Genomic DNA, 23737 nt, shown 5'->3' with positions numbered 1-23737 from the left:
CCCCCCCCCCCTCTCTGTCAGTCTTGGTGATACCTGCTCTTAAAGCTGAACTGATAAAGCCGTCATCATTGTATCACTTTGCCACCTGTCCCCTAATCCCACCCACATTCATCCCCATTCAAACTAAATGGGAATTGTAGGTTTAAGTACAGCACCACAGTAGTTTCAAAAACAGCAGTCTTGCTTGATTCCTCCTCGGGGGGCCTGGCCATAGATTCTCTTATTCATACATAAGATAAGATATGTCTTCATGGGATTTAAGCAGGTACTTGTTCCTAAATGGGAGAAGTTTAATGACGAAAAAAAAAAACAGCTTTCTAATGTACAGCTGTAAGGTTAATTATGATAAAAATGTGCTTGTATCGTGGCATCAGCTGATTTGAAAAATGTTCCGGAGAGCTTGGCAGCGAAAGGGTTAAAATGTGTGTTACCACCTTTAAAATGTTTTGTCTTAAGTATACGTAAGATGAACCTTTACCCCATTTCACTAAGAATCACATCAGCATGCTGCTCTGCATGTTGATTTAAAATCATTTTACATTCATAAGTTAAACTTTTTTTTGATCTACTTCCTGGTCCATTTCTGGCAGAAATTATGTAATGCCAAAGTGTTCCATTTTGGAAATGTTACATCAGCAGAGCATTGCTGGGAAATCTCATTTGTAATCCCCCAAGATCTCGGGGAAAGACCTATTCCTCCCCTGAGATGATATGCATGGTCACATGTCTAGTCACATGTGCCAGAAATCCAGGAAGTAAAAGGAGATCTAGTAATCTGCCCTTAGTTAACATGGGCACTGTCGAAAGACGGTATGCAAAGAATACAAAGCCGGCAATTATCTAGAAGTATGTAGATTGTCATTACTCAATATTTCTAAAGGTAGGGTTGTTGTTTTCAAGATATGGGTAAAGGCCCACTTTAAAGCCTCATTCACACACAACACAAGCAAAATTGTATATTGCGTATATAAGAGCGTCTGTGCGCGTATATGCGTGCACTATTTGCATTCCCAGAATGCATCATTCCTAATGGAAATTTTAATGAACTGTACGCGTATACATGCGCGTAAAAAACGCAGAAATACGCTGCCCAGACGCACCTCGGTTCCATTCTGTTTTTGCGCATATATACGCTATGCAAATATATACTGCTCCATAAGCGGCTATGTGTATGGAGCCATTTATTTGCATATGTTGCATATGGTACAATACGCGCGGCAGTGTGAATGAGGCCTAAGTCTGTAAGGTTTCAGGAAAAGAGAACCCTGTGACATCATTACACTATTTGTCCAGTTTTGTTTGCTTTCTTTCAATGTAATTGGTACTTAGTGTGTATAACTTAGATAATAGAAGCTGTAATCCCCGTCGATAAACTTCTGACCTTTTTGAAAATCTAGTGTATGACTTTCTCACCTTGTGTTTATTTAGGTTTGCTAGTTTATGGCTGACTTGTATGTTTGGCGGCTAATTAGCACATCGTTTAATACTCAACATGCATAGACATAAGACAGCGCTCAGCAAACTTGTACAAGATCTTTTGGAGGAACAGTCTTTCCATAAACAGCAACCACTACTAAGAATATTTTCTTGGCTGTGTCAGATGATAATAGTTCTTATAATCGAAAAATATGCACTCAAAAAGTTTTTCCAACAGAAAATAGGGAGGAAAATTCACTTCTGCAGATGAGTTCTTGTTGGTTGTTTAAAATTTGAGGTTTCGTCAGGTCATACTGGGTATACACAGGCAGAGTTCTAACGATATGAGACATTCAATTAGCTATCATTCAAAAGGAATTGAATGTATAAAGGCAGTTTTTCCATATCCTTGCTATAGAAATATATGAACTGTTCATAGTAGGTTGCCTTAATTGATTCAGTATTTTTTGTAATAGAAAGCTGGTTGAAAGTGGAAGAAATTGCGTAAAAACTGTCTGTAGGTTTTACTACACAAGTGATTTCATACTCCTGTGCAAAAAGAACGTTGACCACATTGTGTGGTGGGTTGATCAGGACCCATGTCTCAATATAAGTTGGAAGTTCATGTTTTGTTTTTTTTTAGCAAGTGTATAGAATGCAGTCTTAACTCCTTTTTGAATGATTATTGTGTTGTATGAATGAAAATCCTTCTGGAAATAGATCCTTCTTTATAGATCATTGGTTCGACCTCATCTGGAGTACGCGGTCCAGTTCTGGTCACCAGTACTAAGAAAAGATGTCCTTGAGTTGGAAAAAGTCCAGCGAAGGGCAACCAAACTAATTAGGGGTATGGAGGACCAGAGCTACGAGACGAGGCTACTAAATTTAAACATGTTCACATTAGAGGTGAGGAGATTAAGGGGGGATATGATTTCCATGTACAAAATGTTTAATGGTGGTAGCAACATTAGCGATAAACTGTTTAAAATTAACTCCGTTACAAAAACTAGAGGCCATAACCTAAAATTGGTGGAAAAAAAAATTCCAGCACAAGGTGCGAAGGGGGTTCTTCACAGTAAGATCAGTTAGGGTCTGGAACTCACTGCCACAGGCGGTGATTTCAGCAAATAATGTGGAATTGTTCAAGAAACTTTTGGACGATTTCTTAAGGGACCGTAATATACAGGGGTACGGGTACTCCTAGAATGAGATCCTAATAGGTTGGACTTGATGGACTAATGTCTTTATTCAACCTCAAATACTATGTAACTATGTAACTGCATCTGTGTGAAGATGGAGGTAAAAATTAAGCCATGTGAGACTGGTGGGGGGTGACCTCAGCAATGGAGAGAATAGTAATGCCATGGATCATATGTTTCTTGAAACCACTTTTTAGACCTGTCAACATTTTTCTTTTGTGCCAAGTAGCTGAATGTTTTCACACATCTAGATCATACATTAATACATACAAGATGTGACTACATCTGACATCCCATTGACAATGAAATACCATTGGCAAGAATCATTTATATGTGGTAATCTGCTGATATCGTTGCCTCATATGACACCTAAAAGCCATTTGTAAACTCTGCATAGTGAAGCCTCTGTTGTACTTGATATAAAACACTCTTGAGCTTTCCAACAGGTCTCAAAAAATTTGCTTTTGACTAAAACTACAGTTGTTGCCTGATTTTGTTGGCTTGCACAACAGATGTGTTTTAGAGGAAATTGTAAATTTTTCCAGATTTATCGCATGTCCTGGTTTTAATTTAATTTCCAGTCTCTAAAATTAGAAAAGAGGATGTCACAGTAAGCTTGTTATAAGCTAATTACATCAAATGGACTCCCCTGGTAGTTAAGTAGCAGATTGCTGTAATTACAAAATTGTTCCTTTTACCATCTCATCCAGCCTGTCACCCTTGTTAAGGATTATCCTCCCTCTGCTCAAAATGTAAAGAATGTTTAATAGACGGAAGTTCATTTTTGTTTTAAAAATACATGGGACCTGAGAGAAGATGGCAGATGTGTCATTTCACTAGAGTGGGTCAGTGGATTGTAGCTATGTTTTAGGATGGTTTAGGGAAGTACATACAAACGATGCTCCATATCTGTAGTGTACAGTACCAGCCAATGCCTAGAATCAAAGTGTTGCAACAATCCAGCGTTCTGTAATCATCTGTAGCTGAACCACATGAATAAGCAGGCTGGTTAATCTTGTCCATGGCATTGTCAGACAGAGAGGAAATTTGCAGACAGACACAAGTGTGGCCAGAAGAAATGGTACCAACCAGAAGCACATTGTCTTGTTCCAATGATGACTGCCATCATTGGAACAAGAAGTCAGGAAACACAAATGGCCATCCTTGATCTGCTCATTGACCGCCATAATGGGAACAAGAACTCAGGGAACACAAATGGGGATCATTGGATCTGCTCATCGACCGCCACCATTGGAATAAGAAGTCAGGGAACACAAATGCCATCCTTGATCTGCTCATTGACTGCCATCATTGGAACAAGAAATCAGGGAACACAAATGGCCATCCTTGATCTGCTCATTGACCGCCATCATGGGAACAAGAAATCAGGGAACACAAATGGCCATCCTTGATCTGCTCATTGACTGCCATCATTGGAACAAGAAATCAGGGAACACAAATGGCCATCCTTGATCTGCTCATTGACCGCCATCATGGGAACAAGAACTCAGGAAACACAAATGGCAATAAAAAAATAACCGAGGATTTCCCTAATCTATACTTTGTTGGAGCTGCTATTTGATTTAGGTGTTTTAGGTCACGAGTTTTTATTACTGTCTTTGTTAGGGAGACTCCCTCTCTGTTTGTCTTGGTGGCCATTGTCAAGGAGCCTGAAAATTAAGGGAAAACGCCAAATTTTTGAATTGTCACCAGAACAGGACTATAGAGGAAAATCCTTTTCACTGTGGTTCTGTTTTCTGGTGACAACTGAGGCTATCTTCCTCACTTTGGAAAGAGAAGTGAAGGGATATCTCCTCAATGGGACATATGAATACAAATAAATAGTTTTAAAGACCGTATTAACCCTTCTCTGCTATATGCAAAATAGGGAAAAAAGTTTTTTGGTTTTGAATATATTTTACATTTTAAAATGTGTAATGGGGAAAATCTATTGTAAATTCCAAACATGATAATGCATTCTTCTGGCTTTGAAAGGTTAAAAGAGAACTAAAGCTAAACTTTTTTTTTTCGGTTTTAGTTCTCTTTTTGGTCACAGGAGTATATTTAATAATGTACTTCTGTGACCCAAAGCCAGCATCTAGCAAGCTACTGCCCACCATATGCTGACAGCGCAGAGCAACAATATTGTCGGGATCCACCTGGCTGCCTGATTGACAGCTGACTCTGCCTCTCTAAAGCGAGAGCCAGCTGTGCCCATCCCCTCCCCTGTCTGACCCTCCAATGAGCTTTGAAGGAACAGCGGTTTGTGATTGCTCAGCTCTCGATCCATGGAGTCTGGGTGTGATACTGCAGTGTAACATGCTGGCTCTAAGTATTGAGAAGAGTACATTTTACTCTCCCAGTACTTCTCCTTTAAGCAGCAGCTTGCTGGTGTTGTGAAAGACTGACAGGGCTCCTTTTGCCATTGTAAGCCACTAGAGCTATACCTCTCGTGGCACAGTGGCAGTGGATGTGTTGTTTCAGGCCAGGATATGGCAGACGGGGAGGAAAATGGAACCAGCACATTATGCTTCTAGCTTATTCTTAAATCTCACGTTTAGTTTACTAATTTGTATTGAGATTGTAGTCCATCACAGATCACATGAGCAAGCTTGGAGTGGTGGCTACTTTACAGCACACAAAGGGACCATGGGAAACAAAAGTAGCCACCCTCCAGAAGGAAGGACAGTGTCAGCACCAATTCAGAGATGATTTACATAGTTACATAGTATTTGGGGTTGAATAAACACATGAGTCCATCAAGTCCAACCCATGTAGGTCCACGCTCATCTCATTCTTAGGAATACTTGTACCCCTGAATATTACGGTCCCTCAGGAAATCGTCCAAAAGTTTCTTGAACAATTCCACACTCTTAGCTGAAATCACTGCCGGTGGCAGTGAGTTCCAGACCCCAACCGCTCTTACTGTGAAGAACCCCCTTCGCCCCTTGTGCTGGAATTTTTGTAATGGAGTTAATCTTAAAGAGTGTGTTGCCAATGTTGCTGTCACCATTGAACATCTTGTACATGAAAATCATATCCCCCCGCCCCCCCTTAATCTCCTTACTTCCAACGTGAACATGTTTAAATTCAGGGGATCTACAGCCGAGTGATAAACAAATAAGATACATTTTTGTTAATAGGTAAAGTACTTGAATGCATTTTTAAGATTTAACTCCTGAGTTTAGTGTCACTTTAATGTTTCTAGCCACATTGTATTAGATTATTGGTTATACTATAAGAATAGGTATAGAATCGCTGTAGTGTGAATCGGGCCTCAAAGAGATGTCCTCTCACTTCCTGTCCTAGAGACATCCTTTCACCAGATAGGAAGTGAAGAAAACTCCATCACAGAAGTAAAAATGTTTTTTTTTTTTCCACTGCATGCACGATAACGTAGTCATTGAAAAAGAAAGCTTGTTAGTTTAGCACAGACCATCCTCAATTTAGCACATCCGTCTCTACTTGAGTGGAGAAACAAAGTAAATGAAAGTGGGCTCAGAAATGAATAACCTTTTTGGCTTGCAACGCATTATTGTCACCCCCAATTCCAACCTCTAAACTCGTCTGGTGACCATCCTGTCACATCTGTTCAGAAGAGGCGATGGCCTCTTAATCCTAGAGAGCAGTGGCACAATGAGAACTAATGAAAGAAACCAGTAAGTCAGAGGCACAGTAACTGATGTCATGTTAAATCCCCCTGTAGAACGAGGACAGCCTGGCAGAAACTACACTGCTGGTAATTACGTTTGAGAGAGCAGAGCAAATAAGATAGAGCTAATGGAAAGAGCAGGAAATACCAGAAGGACACAGAGATAACTATAATTTCTTAACCAATTTGTCTGTGAAGGTCGTTACTACATTGCAGGCTTAGGTAGTGATTCATTGCTCCAGCTTGTGTTATGCAGGTTAAACTGCCCATCTTTCTGTTCTTTACTACAAAACACAAATAGTATTCCTTTTGACCCTGAATTCCACAGAGATGGCATCACTACTTTAGAAAGTTTAAGTTTTTTAATAATTTGTAAGTTACATGACCTGAATGAATGTGCGAGGGGGGGAGAGATAAACATAGGCTGTTGGATATTGGTGCCAGTTACCAGTGCACACATCTGAAATAGCTCATAGACCTTTGATGGAGGTGGGAAGAACATTAGATACAAATACATCCTCACTGCCACAGTAGCATCCAGATGGGAAAATCCTGCCTGGCCTATAGCTTTTTACCCAAAGATTGGCTATCTGCCGGTTGTATAATGCTGATACAGATGCAACCCTTCTCTGGCTAGATGGTCCCATCAGCTCCTAAATCATGAAGACCTATCAATATGTATGCATGCATGCTCCTATTCATGTATATAAGAATGTGAGCTGTTTTACTGCTGTCCTCCTTTGTGTGGAGGGGGTTTATCTGTGGACACTGAGAATGGGATGTTTGCATCACAGAAATCCTGCATGGATGTTTGCATTGATCTATTCCTCTCCCTTCTGCCTTTTGGTTTGCTGAATCAGGGAAGTGAGATTATGGATTGAACTGATTGTGGCTCCTCCTGTTAGATATTATATATATGCCAAATAAAAAGCTCCTGTACTTTTTCCAGCGACAGGCGTTTTGCTTATTGTGAAAAAACTTATTTTGGGACGTTTTCTAAGGCAGAAAAGCACTACAAAACGCCCAGTGTGAACCAGGACTTATGGTCATGATCCCAGGTGTTCAGATCAGTGGCAGCCTACTTATACTCTGCAGGTATAAGTATGTATCCTTACATCCAGCAGTTTCCTGCAGTTATGGACAGATGCCCAACCCTGGGCGCAGTCTTATCTCTTCCTAATATCAGGTAACCATGTGGATGCATGCTTATAGCCACCCACAGCCTCGGCTCCTTTTAGTCTGATATTGGATTGTACAGGCTGAGCGGCCACCATGGATTGGAACACCTGGGCTCCTTGCTACAGGTATCAGCAGTATATTTGCCACACAATGACCAATTTAATCCGTGTTAATGAGGTCTGAAAATGTTTTTATTGTTAAGTTTTTGTATTTGAATACCAAATGCATGTTCTGGGATGTTTCATGCGCTCACTGGCAATCTGCAGAAGCTGTTCATTGATTTAATGGCTTAATACAGATTGGCGTGCGGCAGTCAGTTTCCTTGCACATTATAAATGGACATGGACCACAGTGCACTGACACCATCATTCTTTGTTCTCATCTTTGGCGCTTGTTGGAGTGAGTATTTCAAATGTTTTATGGATGCTGATCACTTGTTATAGCCAACAGTGTGTTGAAGACCTGAATCTGCATTCACTGTACTCTCATATAGTATGGGAATTCATATTCTACTTTTAAAAATATATCCTTTTCCTCTGTGGAAGGAGCAGATATCATTTCACTGATGTCATTATTTGGCATTATAGTTGCCAACATTTTAAGGCGGGAGTTTTTCAGCTCGTCTTGGGCATAATGACTAATGCCCGTTTGTGGCATACATGTAACATTGGGAAATATTTGTTTTGCATTTTAAGGGGCCTCCTCAATTAATATTAATCATAAGAACCTTAAACAGGGGCAAAAATAGGTAATGTGGAGAAAACCAGGGAAAAGTAATAAAATAACGAATATGCCAAATAGTGGTGCAGCAACTAACTATAAGAATAGTTAAGTGAAATAGCCAATAGGAATCTAGCTATGCATTCCTATTTTTATTTTTTCTGACTTACGGCTGCCCGCGGTCAGAAAAAAAACGGTCACAGGGAAAGGTTTACTCTGCCTGATCGAGCAGAGTAAACTTTTCCGGGAGAAAGTGTTTCTCCCCCGGGCGACCGGGAGCCGATATCAAATAGCGGGAGACTCCCGGGTGACCCCTGGCAAATCGTCATTCGACCCCCGACGGGGTCACGACCCACAGGTTGAGAACCGCTGCTGTAGAAGTTTGTCCATCAAAATCGGTGGCCCATTTCGACAGCCAGCCAGCAAAGATTGAGAACACACAACCAGTTTATTGTGGCTGGAGATCATCCATCATAGATTCTCTCAGCAATCTGATTGTTTTTGAAAATATGATCAGATCTTTGGCCGATGCTCCACTCATCTGACTTACTCATTTAACGTTTGTAGGTTGATCCAACACAATGGTCTATTGGATAGCAGTGGAAAGCATGGATTATCTGTGCTCTCTTTTCCTTTATAAGCCAAGATAAGACGGGCAATTGGGTGAAATGTCCCAACCGCTGGATGCTCTGCAGTGCTAACATGGTCTCCCAATTTCCACCAGTATGATTGTTCTACCTATTTGGCAGCCTCCTTGTGTATACAAGTGTATGTGCCCTGCAAAACACAAATTAACAGGCAGAACATTAAATATGCAAGTAGATAGAAATCTAGTTCCAGTTTAACAGTGCAGATGGGTTTAGCTTTCCTCTAAGGCCAGAGAGCCCATCCCAAAACATGGTGGACTACATGGTCATCACCAAATTTGGCTGATTACCATCAGATCAAGAAATGACCATGTGTCTAAGTACAAACGGCTTCTGAAATGATTCCAACAATAAATGTACTAAAACAGCCTGATTGGCACCAGAGGAACCTTCTTAGTGTACAATTAGACATGTTTATAGAAAGATCTTTCCGCAGTTGGACCTTCTCACCATCATCTCATGACTGACACGCATTTTGCTGTTTATATACCAGCCGGGAATCCTGTTGTATTTCCAGAATTTTTGCTGTATTCTTTGGACAATCATGTCTGTTCCCATTGCAGTTGCATTACAGAAGTGTTTGTGTGGGTGCGGTACAGAACAGTAGTTGTGTTTATGGTTTCTCAATACACCCATGATGTCTTTAAATGATCGTAAAAGGAGATTGATAATGTGTACGTTTGCTTTATAAATGGACTTGGAAGTTGCACCTCCACTAGTAGTGACTTAGTTAATAATGGTTTTATGCGCTGTCCACAAAATGAAATGGCCCTGAACAGTTCTCATCTTCCCTCTCTCTATAGTGTTTAATGATGTAGAGGGATGTTAGAAGCAAACGAGGTAATGCAATGAGCTGCCTATAGCATTGCTTCCTTCCTTCCTGGCTGTAATGAGCTGCCACAGATGCAGTAGAAGCATCGAGCATGTCCAACCCTAGAAAATAAGACAAAACGGAATCCTTCTAATCAGCTGGTCAACAATATGTTATTTCAGCCAAAGCTGCTTTATAAACATGCTCCAGGCAATCATACCCATCTGACTGCTCACATATTTGTGTATTGCTTTTATCCCATTCATTTTCAGCCCTTCAGATTAAAGGGTGGATTTAGCAGTTTGTGTGCATACATAACATATCTAGAGGATTAGCAGATGATCGTATGTAGAAACAAAAAGTGGATGGAGACGTTACAATGCTTATCGAGCTCTATTGATATAAGATACAGAACCTTATTTTGCATAAGATCGGTCTGCTCTACCTGAGACTGGTTTTTAGTTTTGCATGAATGCAGGCAACCTGAGTAACACAACAGATTCTTGGGTCTCTTTGGGACTCCAGCTATGAAACCTTCACTAGAATTCCTTGCACCATTCACCTTTTATGACCTTGAGAAACCAAAATGATAGTGTCACAATCACACCATGGATGTTGTGCAATGTAGACTAAATAGAGAAGTGTGGGTTCTGCCTACATGTACCCACCCAAGATTGATGTATTCATTTTACTGACCTTTTAAAGTGATACTAAACTCAGGAATTCATTATTACAAAAAAGGCATTCAAGTACCTTAACTATTAACATAAATGTATCTTATTAGTGTATCACTCGGCTGTAGATCCTCAAATCATCTCTGAATTGGTGCTGACACTGTCCCTTCTGGAGGGGGGCTACTTTTGTCCCCCATGGTCCCTGTGTATGTGGCAAAGTAGTCACCGCTCCATGCTCGCTCCTGTAATGGACTTCAATCTCACAGTTTACTAATCCACTACTAGTCCATCACAGGAATGAGCTTGGGGAGGTGGCTACTTCACAACACACACAGGGATCATGGGGAACAAAAGCAGCCTCCCTCCAGAAGGAAGGACAGTGTCAGTACAATTTCAGAGATGACTTAAGGTGCCCATACACCTGCCGATTATCGTACGATAATCGGCAGGTGTATGGAAGGCATGCGACTGTTTCTACTGTAGGGTCGCACGTCTTTTGTCTCCCAAATAAAAAACTTGAAAACCCGCCGAGAATCGTACGATTGTCGGCGGGTTAGTGGCGTTCTTGGGAGACAAATGCTGCACGAGCTGGTGTACGCAAGCGCACACTGCCCGTTCAGCATTGGAGTCATTGGAAGCCCGCTCCTCAGCGGGGAGGGCTTTCGTTGATTGCAAGTACGATCTGCCTCTCCAAGATGGGCAGATCGTACAAGCTTTTAATTAATTTACAACCATCGCACGACAAGTCATGCGATGGTTGTAAAGTGTATGGCCAGCTTTAGACTACCTTTACCAGTACTCTTTCTGCATACTGTGATGTGCAAAGGTCTCAGTAAGGCCCTGTTCACACCTTTACGTTTTGTCGCGCGTTCAAGGCTCTATGAACGCTCTACAAAACGTACAAACATGAAAATCCCATTGTTTTCTATGGGTATGGTTCACACCTTTCCGTATTTCCGCCTGCCTGAAACGCCCTACAAAACGGCCTACGCTCAAACAAGTACATGTACTTCTTTGGGCCGTTTTTGTTGGGCGTTTCCATTGGGATACAGCCAAGTAGCCCTCGGAAACGAGCCTTTTTTTTACCGCGAATCGCGGTTAAAAAACTGCGTGACAAACGCGCGACAGACGGGCATATTCAATACGCCTAGGTGTGAACCCAGCCTAAGAATGCAACGGCTGTCATGGCTCGGGTGACTTGAACCCTGGTGAGCTATGTTCAGATACAACCCGTGGGGGAGAGCCGATGTGAAAAAAGCAAAGGCAAATTTTTTTTTTAGAGAGATGAGGGGTTAGAGCCACCGTTTTTATTGCGGTCTGTGTCCCTGTAAGGAGATTCACTCTCCAAGGGCTCATTCACACTGGATGCTATGACTGGCATTTTTTTAACAACTGAACAACACCAGTCACAATTGTTTTCTATGTGCCCGTTCACACAACAACGTAGTTAACTGCAGTGTGCTGCGAAAAAATGCAACCATGCTGCACTGGACCGCACAGCAGGTGACCGCAGTGCAGCACGCCGTCCTGATGTGCAGGGACCTGAATGGAGTGTTCACTTTGTAAAATCCAAATAAAGTAAAAAGTTTAAACAGTGACTGCTCCAGCAGTGTGCAGTACAGTGTACACTACCGGAGCTGTCACAACTCACTAGACCGCACGCTAGAACACTCCTTATTGTGCTGATCACCATTGTCACCGGGAATGAAAGTGAGGGTAAATCCCAGATTTTGCCAGAGTTGCCAACAGCAATATAGGGGAAGTCTTCCAGTACTGAAATTGTTTATTTATTTATTACAAGTGTTTACAGTTGATGCCGCACTTCACATATGGCACTTTAGTCCCTGCCCCAAGGAGCTTACATTCTGAAGCTGACCATACACCAGTTGATTTTCATTTTGAAGAAATTCATCATGTTAGTTTGATCGTCCTGATCGTTAATGGAGACATTTGACAAACTGGTGAAAAATTGAAGGAGCAGAATGGAAAACCTTCCTCGAATGAAATCCTAACAGTGAATGTGTTTTTTGTTCAGGGAACTCCATTCATCCCAAAATTCAATGTTAAAAACTTTGCAAAATTTTTGAGCAACATTCTTTGTCATGGCATTATAGAATGTTCTGATGAGATTTTTTTGTATGAGCGCTCATAGCAAAATGTGGGTGTGGGAGGGGCTTAAAACTCCTCACTGCATACAGGGTAACCTATTCCACAGACCCCCCATATCCCCTGATCATATTACATTGTCCTCTGCAGGTTCCATTTTCAGTATTCTGAATGAAATGTTGATTTTTGTGCACTCATGGAGATTTAATGCAGATTTTTTTTCTCCTTGAGAATAACATGTTCTCCATGCTATTTGGAACATATGCCTTTTGAGTTTGTCATTGTTCCAGCCTATTTCAGATATAGGTTACTGAGTAAGCCCCTGTACACTTCAATTGAGCCTAATAAATGGTTAACTTGCTGGTTGTCATTAAACATAATCTCCACTATGACAGCTTTATGTGCTTTCTACATGGTAAACCACCTTTACAGTACTACTATTTTTAACTGTTTCGTTTTACTGGCAGTCATCCATAATGAGAAGAGGCTTTCAACTCATTTTGCACACAAACCCTACCCTTTTTTTAGTGGGTAAATGTGCAGCATATGACACAATTAAGTATGCATAGTTTTGTAGACAGATTTTAGGTGCTGATCACTCCTTTATCAAAATGTAATCTGCAGAAATACTTCATCAAAATGGTAGAAATAGTAGGCAGGTTAAAGAACAACTCTTGGTAAAACAATTCTTAACCCTTGCAGTGGGGCTAACTCCGCACCGCAAGGATTAAGTGCTTGATTTGACCTAGGTTCAAAATTAAAGTTATACTCACCCGATTCTCCAAGATGGCTGGCTGTGACAGAGCTCCATCCTGCCTGTCGTCTCCTCCGCTGCAGCGATGCAATGCCCCTCGTTGTCCTTACGTCCTATACACCGTCATAGAACATTATGAGTCAGGGACCTTAAACCGCTGCAGAGGAGCAAGGCAGAAGGCACCAGTTTTAGAACAAGACGGCTCGGAGGATGAGGTGGCAAAACTGAGCACTAAACCCTTGCAGTGGGTCATTTTAAAAACCTAATTTAATGCTGTGTGAATGCCTTGGGAAAGTGTAACCTGTGGGTACTGTAAACCAAATATATTACCTACATTTGTTAGTGAATACTCTTACACAGTAGAATGGTTTTGGGTCTCTGGCAGCACATTTTGCTAATTGTGTTCCGTAATGTCCCTTCAGCAGTAAAAGCAATACAAATTAGTCTGAAATGGGAATACGGCATCGGTGTCTGAACGTTGACTTGAATTTCTGCTGTTTCCTGGTCTGAAATGAGAATTGAGAGTTCATATATATAGTATGTGTGAAACTGAGAGCTGCGACAGAACAGGAAGAGGGTTACAATTCTGAAGAAGGAAGAGAAAAGCAAACCGTGTTTACAGATCTGCTAATAGACCCGTATGAAATGTGCAGCTTCCAGACTACAGACCATTGATGCACAATAATGGGTTTAGGAAACGCTATTTATATCCATAGTCCAGGGATCATCTTGGCTCTTCTGTGCCCCTACAAAGGACTCAGTGTTTCCAGAGGTCCATGTCCCACAGCAACACAAATAAACAAACCTTTTTATTTTTGGTTTTAGTTCTCTTTTAGGTTACAGGAATATATCTACCAATGTACTCCTGTAACCCATTGTCAGCATCTAGTAGGCTACTGCCTGCTAAATACTGACAGCGTAGAGCCGCACTGCAGCCAGGAAAGATCCCGACAATATTGTTGGGATCCACCCTGCTGTCTGATTGGCACCTGGCTCTGCCTCTTTGGAGCCAGAACCATCTGTTCCTGCCCCCTTCCTTGTCTGTCCCTCCAATGAGTGCTGGAAGTGGGGAGGGGGGACTGACGGTCACTATTTCCTGCAGGGAGGAGACCATGACCGCTAAATGCAGGCTCTATAGATCGAGAGTGATCATGTAACAACTGAGTTGTGTTTTAAAGTGTATGTCTAGGCAAACTTTTTTTTTTTATTTGCTTTGTTTCAGATAGAGGTGCACCAAAATGGAATTTTTAAAACCGAAACGAAACCGAAATAAAAAAAAATGTCAGGCCGAAACCGATACCGAAATTTTTTTTTATTTTTATTTTTTCAATTTTTTTTTCAATTAACCAGGGATGACCCGATGTATCGGCCGAAACATGGCTCTTTCGGCATTATGCCAAAAGTGCCATTTTCGGCCAATATGTTTCGGCGGCCGATATATCGGTGCATCCCTAGTTTCAGATACTAAGTGTATGAGGATAGAATTGGTACTGACACTGTCCTTCCTTCTGGAGTGGTGGCTACTTTACAACACACACAGGGACCATGGGGAACAAAAGTAGCCCCCCTCCAAGAGTTATGCACAAAGAAGGTCCAGTATTCCTAATAGTTTAAGGTGCTTGAATGCATTTTTAAGATTTAACTCCTGAGTTTAGTGTCAATCTAGTTTACAAACAGGCTTTTTTTTAGCCTGTTGGTCTGTTATTAGTAAAAAAAAAAAAAACTATTCTGGACTCAATCGCCATTCTTGTGGCTACTGCCCTTGACTAGCTTGTTATCACAGTCTGTGTCCATGTTGCAGAGTTTCCCTCACTTGTATGGTAAAACCTTTGCCATTAGGAACGAAAGTTCTGATTTTGTGGAGCTCCAGACAGGGGTTCAAACACCTTCCCGCCCTATTCAAAACTAAAACTGGCTGAGCGGATATCGCCTGCACTCAGAACGCAGGCACATTAGTGCCTGCATTGCGGTCCAGTGCGATCTGCAAAAATAGTGCTCGCAGCATTTTTGCGGATCGCACTGGACTGGAACACAGGCACTAATGCAGGCGATCGCACTGTGGGCGAGGGGCCTGCCTGCGCAGCCCACGCCCCCTCCCACCCCTGAATGCAGGTGTTTTTTCGTTGGTAGATCTCAATGAGCTCGTCATTTGAAAAGGAGATCTCCAGACGAAAAATAGTGGGCGCCCCTGCCTTAGACATTTCCAGCACTGCAGATAATGAAAAATATAATGAAACAAATTGGACAATACTCTTCACAAAGTTTCCATTTTACTGCCTACACTGCACAGTCTTACCATACAACCTTGGTACAATCAACTTTAGATTTGTCAAAACTATGTAATGGGCCTTGTACTAGGTATTTGTTGGGAGATTGTAATGTGTGTGTGTGGTGAGCTATAATGGAGCACAGAGAGCTGTTGTCACTTTGTGTGATCTGACAGTAATGACACTTACTGTCTGTACATCAAAATAGATGTTTTCTGCAGTCTTTTTACAGTGTATCTAAAGCCAAAACATGTCGGGAGGAGTAGAACTGACAATTTTGTATTCCCCACTTGGATTTACCTTCTGTTTGTCCTATGGACCCTTTATCACAAAGACAGAAAGTGACGGGAAGTCCAAAATATGAGTTGTCTCTAGAACAAGAGGTGAGGGTAAAGCACCTAATGGGAACCCCTGTTCTGATGACTATGGAACTATGGAAAGATATTTCCTTACTTCCTGTTGCATCTCATGGACAGGAAGTGAAGTACAATTGCTTCAACAGAATACAAACAGCAGAAAATAAACCAACAGGATTTCTTACCCCTTCTCTACACCATTCAGAATTTAAGGTGCAAGTGACGTTAAAGGAGAACTATGAGGTGAGTGCTTTTCACTCACCTCATAGTTCTAGCCGACCTGTGACAATGAAACTGTCGCAGGTCGGCTTAGTAGATTGGAAGTGAGCGAACACATACCGGCGTTCGCTCACTTCTCGATCCTGTCACGCTCCGATCCTCCAGCGCTGACTGGTGGAACGGCCAAGGGAGGGGGGCGGGTACAGCTGTCTCTGCCTCTAGATATGCAGAGCGAGCTGTCACTCACAAAGCTGGGCAGATCCAGACATAATTGTCGGGATCCGTTTCAGCTGTGGCGTCTCAGTACAGCTCGCTGAGCTTAGGGTGACGGGAGGACGCTAGTTTGTGTCCTCCCGTTACCCTTATGAGAACTATGGGGAAAAGCCCTAACCACATAGTTCTCCTTTTAAGAAAAAAAATTGCTGTGGGGCAGGCTTTCTGTGGCAGAAGAGACTGTGTAAGTAAGCGTCTGCATGCCTTTTTTTAATGTGCAGCTTAGTGCACAGGGATCAGATGAAGTAACCCATGCAAATGTACAGAAGTTATGTTGTCAGTGCCTGGCCAATTAAGCACATGAAGACTTGAAACCTGGAAAAAGACCGCACCAGAGAGGGAGGATTGCAGCGCTGGAGCGTATCGCTTTGACGGATCTATCTACCATAATGTGCTAATATGCTGTGTATACTGTGTCTATTATGGCTAAAAACTTTTTTTTTTTTAATGTGTGATGTATATCACACAATGTATGAGAGAGAGAGACTGACTTGAACAGGTAATTGTAGCTTACTTAATGCATTATTTTAAATTTGTTAATTTTCATTGCATGTCGCATATATCTGTTTCATGACGCTCTTTAATATCTCAGAGATGGTTCCAGTTATGTAAATCTATTTTACAGAAACCTTATCATTTGTTCACACTGTGTGTTCTAAGCATGATATTGTTTGTAAGGTAAATGAAAAGCAATGTGAATACTATGACCTGGCATTTGGAAGCATACTAAACGTTTCTGTAATATGTTCACTCTAAATCATTGTCACTGTGTGCTCCTCTGCCAGGCCATGAAAAGTTGCTGCATCTGTTCAGCTGCACCTTTAACTCTGAAACGGAAGTTGTAAGGCTGCTTAGCTGTGCTTATTGTTGTCCTCCTTCGCTGCTGAACACTCAGTCCGTTCTTGTCTTAGCAAGGCGAAGCTGATGGCAGATGCTCAGAATAACACCCAACTGTCTTTGCTTGTCTCCGCAGAATGTTGGCTTTGCAAGCTCAGGGAGGAAACAGCAGGGAGCAAAAAACTGTGAGGTAAGTGCACGATTACCATATTCTCCTCCTTTGAGCTGTTGCCTTTTTGTGGCTTTGCTCTGTTATCTGAAATATTGTTCTCAGACTGACATGCACAACATGGAAGCTGGAACTGTTCAATATGTTCCATCAGGGACCGCAGCCAAAGCCTGCAGTCACAAGCCCTCCCTTTATGCTGCCAAATATTCAGTACTGTGCCTGTGTGCGAGAGGATGACATGATGTCTTCTTCACACATTTCTCTCACGTCTTGCATGTTACAGAATTTCATCTTGTGGTCAATGCGTGCAGGTACCTTTCTTATTTTGTTGTTTCCTTTATACAGGTATTACATGATCAGAGTTTGATTTGATAGCAGATCACACAAGAGTTTCACATGCGGTACCATTCAAACTATTTTAAACTGTATAATACAGAATTCCTCTAAACCGAACTATAATGTAAACTGAAAAATTCAGCTGGGGAGGGTGATGCTCATGTGTGAACCTAGGAATTCAGATGCAGAAATGTGGTTACTGGTGTTCCTTCAAGCTTGTGCAGTATACAATCTGTTGGTATTATTTAACCACAGTACATTGTTGTCTTTAGCTGTACAAGTCCAGCGTCCCTAGCAGTTAATCGTGTAGGAGGTGTTCTGCCTATTTGTACCCCAACAATCCAGCTCTGCAGTGGGTCGCCCATTTTCCTATAGTTGGTCTAAGGGTGGTCTACATTGCACATCTGAGCCATGATAGACTTTCAGCTGCCAAAGTGGGTCATTTTAAGCTACTGGTCCACTGGCTGGACAAATCCCAGGGTCCATGTAGCCAATGTTCCCTAAAAATTACAGCTGGTGCCTAACTTTTGAGGTTTTCTTTAGAGGTTGTCAATGGAGCTTATACTTACAGTGACTGTACAGCAGGCAAGAGCGTGTGAAAAAGGAGCGCAAGGAGCCAATTGGTTTATGTGCTGACAAGAAGCATGCTGATAGGAGGACAAAGCAGAGTGACACAGATGAGCTCATTTTACTGTAGTTACTGGTGGGGTGGCTCAGACAGCTTGAATTCACAGAAAGTGGGTTGAATGATGCTGCCCATCAGACTGAGGACATCTAGTTGCTAAAAAGAGGTACTGCGGGGGTCTCTAGACTGAACGTGAATAGTTCAGCAAGAGCTGATCCTGTTTTGTTTTTGTTTAACCTTTAATATGCTAATTTACATTTTGTTATTTTGGGCTGCAGTGCTGCTTTTTTAAGGGCCCAATTGTAATTCTGCCTCCCCCCATTAGAGTGACACTTGCTTACACCAAATTCTTACCTGGATGATGTTGCAGGGGTTCTGTTTATCTCTAGAGTAGGTGCCAGTAAGTTGTTTTTTTGAAGAACCGTAGGTAAAGCAGTCCTCTCTGAGGATGGGCAGAAACCTTTTTTACTACTGGTATGATGAAATTATTCTTTTGGCCTGTAGTATCTCTGACTTCTCTTACTGAAAATGCTGACATCTGTTGTCAGGCCAACTTGACACCACACCTAGAGCTCCTTCCACGGCTGAAAAATGTGAAGAAAGTTGCAGGGGTTCAGAACATAATTACTGTATGTTGTACAGAGCAAATCGATGAGCAGCATAAATCATACATCTTATTTGGTGACAAATGTACATGGATTCTTTGTGTCCTAAATGCCTAAAGTCACATTGTTGTTGTGTTATTTTGATGTATGTTTTATAAATGGACAAGTCGTTGTGTTACATTGTATGTATTAGTCATATCTGTATTTATTTCTATTCATTGCTAAAGCAGATGGTAAATGTTGCCAGTTTCCAGGCACAAAAAATGAAAACAGACGGAACATTGCAATAAATCCAGGAAATGTTTATGATTGGCTCTGAAGACTCTCATTATTACTGCTTTAGAAATGCCAGCGTCAGCGATTCCCGTCTCTATTCCAGTGTGCGTGTCACTGGCGATGAATGAGCCATTAATTGACCAAGCTAGCCTGAAATAAAGAGACCGCAGCAAAATCTGCTGGGATAGCCAGGTTTTCTTACCCAGACATGCTGTCAACATAAAAGCTGTAGATTAAACCAACAAGTGTCAATGGGCCTTCTCAAAAACTGTTTTAGGCAATTCATAGTAACCACTTAAAGCGGTGCTTTGGCTAAAAATCACATCAGCATGCAGCTCTGCACGCAGAGATGAAATCTTACATTCATTAGTTAAACATATTTTTGTTCTTTCAATTTCTTGTTTTCTACTTCTTCCTGGTCCTCTTTGGCAAAAGGGATGTAATGTGTTGCATCCTGGGAAGGTTACATCAGCAGGGCATTGCTGGGAAATCTCATTTGCAATCTCAAAAGATCTCAGGGGAAGGCATTTTCCACCCCGATATGGTGTGCATGGTCACATGTCCCAGAGTTCCAGGAAGTAAAAATGGCCAATATAAGAGAAATGAAGAGGAAAAGAAAAATAAAGTAGCCAAAGAATAAAAAGCCGGCAATTAACTATAAGTATGTGTTTGTAGATTGACATTACTAAACATTTCTAAAGCTTCTGTTGAAGATCATGGTAAAGTTCCTCTTAAGCTTTCTTTTTTTTTTTTTTATTTCCAGTGCAGGTTTGAATCTTGTTTGTTGCATAAATAAGGTCCATTTCCTGTCACTTGTATGAATTCTCTTTTCTGTAGAGGGATAATAAAAGTTGATACCCTGCGTGGCCCCCGAAACGTTATTTTTTGACAGTCTGCGTCAATAAAGAAGATGGATTATTGACACAAGACATAGGTGTGCTGGTGACTTTTATCATATATTTGAAGATGCACGGCACCATTCGTGGTTACTACAGCACCCTCCTTTTATACATAGGGGTTCCGATAAGGAGTGCAGCAGTTCCTCTCCAAGCTGCAAAACATTGGCACGATAAATGGACAATCTGCTATCCCTTTTTGGGCTGCTCTCATACATAACATTTTTGAAAATAGCACTGACGTGCTTGCTGTAGCAATTCATTATATCTCTGTAGTTTTCTTCACCCTCTGACACTTTTTGGTGTGTTAAAGGCTTTCTATATTAGACCCTGTACTAGAGGAAAAATCAGAGTGACAGAGTGATGAGCTCATCACTGTGCTGATTCTCCTTTCACTGTCCAGTCACAGGCTGGGGATGAGTCCAGGACAACCTGGGCCCAAAGAAAGCGGGTTGAATTTTTGCTGGCTATCAGACTGAGGACATCTAGTGGCAGCCAGTCTACCAAGACGACACAGCCAGGTTGGAGAGCTTACTTTTCTCTTCACAGTTCAGCAAAAGAGCTTGGCCACCTTGTTGCCCCTAACCTGGGATGTGGCATTGGAGGAGCATCAGAGGGCTTATAAGGTCTTCTTTATGCTTTTTGCCATCATCATTTTTGTTAGCAGTTGTGCATGCAGTACATTCTGATTGGCTTAGAGTACTGACCCTCCTTCTCCCAATGCAAGACTGCCTGTGGGAGATTGGCTTTGTTATCTGCTGATAAAGCAGTTGGGTATAGAGATGGTGCACCTAATAAATATCTTATATTTAGTAATGGGGAGATGTGCAGTGAGTATAAAGTGTTCATGTCAGGTGGAGGCAGCTTATGATGAGAGGGTCTGCACTTTCATTTCTGAATGATCACATTTCTTCATTTACAGCCATCGTCAACATTCCCTTGTTATAACACAAGTGCGCTCAGCATTTCCTTGTCCCCTTTGTTCTTGAAGTACAACATTTACAGAAGGATATCTCCACCATCTATGTCAATAAATACCTTGAACTCAAGTCTGGCTTTCATCAGATGTGGGCTCTGCTAGAATTCTTATCGATGGAGCACAATATCCACTTGCATTACAGCAGGCGGTAAATATTTTATTAGTGCACTGAAGTATGTTCGTAATGAAGCTAAAAGTGCCTCGTTTTTTTATTTCATTCTTCTTTTCTGCCACACGACCTCTGAATATTTGCAAGCTTGTATAATCTCTGTGTGTCAAGGAGGAATGTGATGTATTACCAAACACCTTCTGCGTGTTTCTTTATCTGTGGAAGAAAGAATGAGGATTGGCTGTTCTCTGCAGCTCCCATCACTTTTAACTTATTACACAGCACTGAATCACTTCAACAGTCCGAATCCAGATGCTCTTCCTATGTTAGTCACTGATCCTTGTCAACACACTTGACCTTGCTGTGGAGAGTCCTTCCCTATGGATCTATTCCAGCTATCAACATTTCTATAACAAAGACACCTTGTACTGGTTTAATGAGAAATTAGGAAAGAAATTGAACGAAAGTCCATACCCACATTAAAACATGTAAAAATAGAAAAAGATATTTACCAGACAAAAGATCAAATTCCTCTCATTCACTCCTAACAAATGTCCCGTATCCTTCAGTGCACGGAGGCCCATCTTCTGGGATGGTGTTTTAAAAATAATAAAGCATTTCCAGCACGCAAAATCCTCCAAGACATCCTTTATTGGATAAGTATAAAATCTGCACACAGCCACTGACGCGTTTCTGCCTGAGACTTTGGTCATAGCTTGACTAAGCTCATAGCTATGACTAAGGCCACTTAGAAATGCATCAGTGACTGTCGAATTTCTGCTCATACAATAAAAGATGTCTTGTAGGACAGCAGGCGCTGGAAATGCTTTATTATTGTTAGAACACTATACGGTTTAATTGTTTACTGAGTCCCTGGCTGTTTACTCTCAAAATGCATCTAATAACATGCAGCACTGGATATTTTTTAAAATGTTAAATGTACTACAACACAATGCATCGATGTGAGCCAGTCCTATTGAAAACCGTGCATTTGCTTTTGTCCGCCATGTCTCTTTTCTCTGTTGTAAACAGGGACTACAGCCGGGAGGTCTCCTTGCTTGATTTCCCAGTTTGCCCACCTGTTCTGCCCCTTTTGTTGAATTTCTAAAGGGTTTTATGAGGAAGTATGGTTAGGTGGCATCAAAGAAACCAAACAGCCCTCAACTAAACTAGTGAAAAGCTCAGTGGAGCCGCCTTAAGGACCTGTTCACACCATAGTGTTGCGTTGATCACACAATACCGTGTGTTTAGCGCATGCCATCACACACTGTACCTAACATGCGGTACTGCAGGATAGGTGCGCTGCGGGGCCATTTGTTTGAATGACACCCAAAAGCACACCTCTTGGAAGCCATGCGCTGCAGCGCAGTGCTATACGCAGCACCACAATAATATGCATTGCAACACACTGAAAAAATAGTGCATGCATCGCACAGGATGGGCAACGGCAACCTATCCAGCACAAAATGTATGGCAATGCATCTAGAGCACCGTACCGCACACTAGGTGAGTTGTGTGATAGCATGTGCTAAATGCCACCATGCACCTCACAGATGATGGCCTACAATGCTGAAACAGCCGCATACACATTGCAACAAATGGTTGTATAATATTAGGTTACACCTGTGCTATAAATTAGCCGTTCTGGATGCACAATTGGGCCAGGGACATAAAGCAATGAGTTGCCTGGCTCTGCTCACTATCCTAAAATATGGACTTGAACCCTTATTTTTAGGATTTGTGATGGAAAAGGAGACATATAGATACATTTTTGTTTTAAGAAAGCTACTGTGCTTAGAAATATTGTATGTACTGGAGAATACAAAACGAAGAGTGGGAACACTCCAGTGTAAGCCGGGACACCCAAAAACTATGCCCGGTGAAAACAGGGCCACATATCATTGCATCATTGGTATCTATCCACTAGAATCACCAAATGATAATAGTAATTTAGCCTAAAGCCTCTAGCTGCAGATAAAATCGCACATTTAGGTGGACTGGTCCTTTTTAGGTTTTGGGTGGTTTAAGCTTGGTTTCTCTTTGCCTCCCAGAATCCACAACAAAATTTAGAAGTGCAGAGACAGCCTGATATCTCTAGAATACAAATAATGATGTACGGTCATAGATTTCTCCTTTCTATGGGGAAAATAAACCTTGATTATAATTGTATTTCACATGATTTGCAAGTTCCATGAACAAGCTGCACATAGTGACTGACGAAATTCCGCTGCGAGTTTCATAACGATCTGCAAGATAATATTTCAGTGCATTACGGATGAAATGTGTTTTTTTTATGTTGTACAAGAAAACAGGAGATAATAGTTACCATCGGTGAGCTGCGTCCTCAGATTCATTCAAAGCTCATACCAGATAGTGTCTTAGGCTTTGCATCTGGAGAATTCATCAGGAAGATATAAAGGGAAATAAAGTACCGTATATACTCGAGTATAAGCCGAGATTTTCAGCCCATTTTTTTGGGTGAAAAGTGCCCCCCTCGGCTTATACTCGAGTCAGCGCCAGCGCGTCTTCTTACTTACCTCGCCGAGCGTCGCGTCACTGCTGCTCGGTGTGCGGCGCTCCGAGCGGGGTCATCTGGCAGTCTCCGGGTCCTAATTTAGGTGGCCGGAGACTG

The 23737-nt window shown here is 41.7% G+C and overlaps 1 protein-coding gene across 1 annotated transcript in view; it reads left to right on the top strand.

Annotated features, from left to right (window-relative positions):
* The window catches only part of ERBIN (erbb2 interacting protein), a 225326-nt gene that overhangs the window by 77543 nt on the left and 124046 nt on the right, over window positions 1–23737 (top strand). The window contains exon 3 of the mRNA XM_018569304.1: window positions 17247–17300. The gene's annotated coding sequence lies outside the window, so the exon portion shown is untranslated. The remainder of the gene's footprint in view (window positions 1–17246; window positions 17301–23737) is intronic.

Source organism: Nanorana parkeri, unplaced genomic scaffold, assembly GCF_000935625.1.
Source record: "Nanorana parkeri isolate BGI_ZX_2015 unplaced genomic scaffold, ASM93562v1 scaffold34, whole genome shotgun sequence".
NCBI lineage: Eukaryota > Metazoa > Chordata > Amphibia > Anura > Dicroglossidae > Nanorana > Nanorana parkeri.
This window is presented reverse-complemented; position numbering and strand designations above follow the sequence as displayed.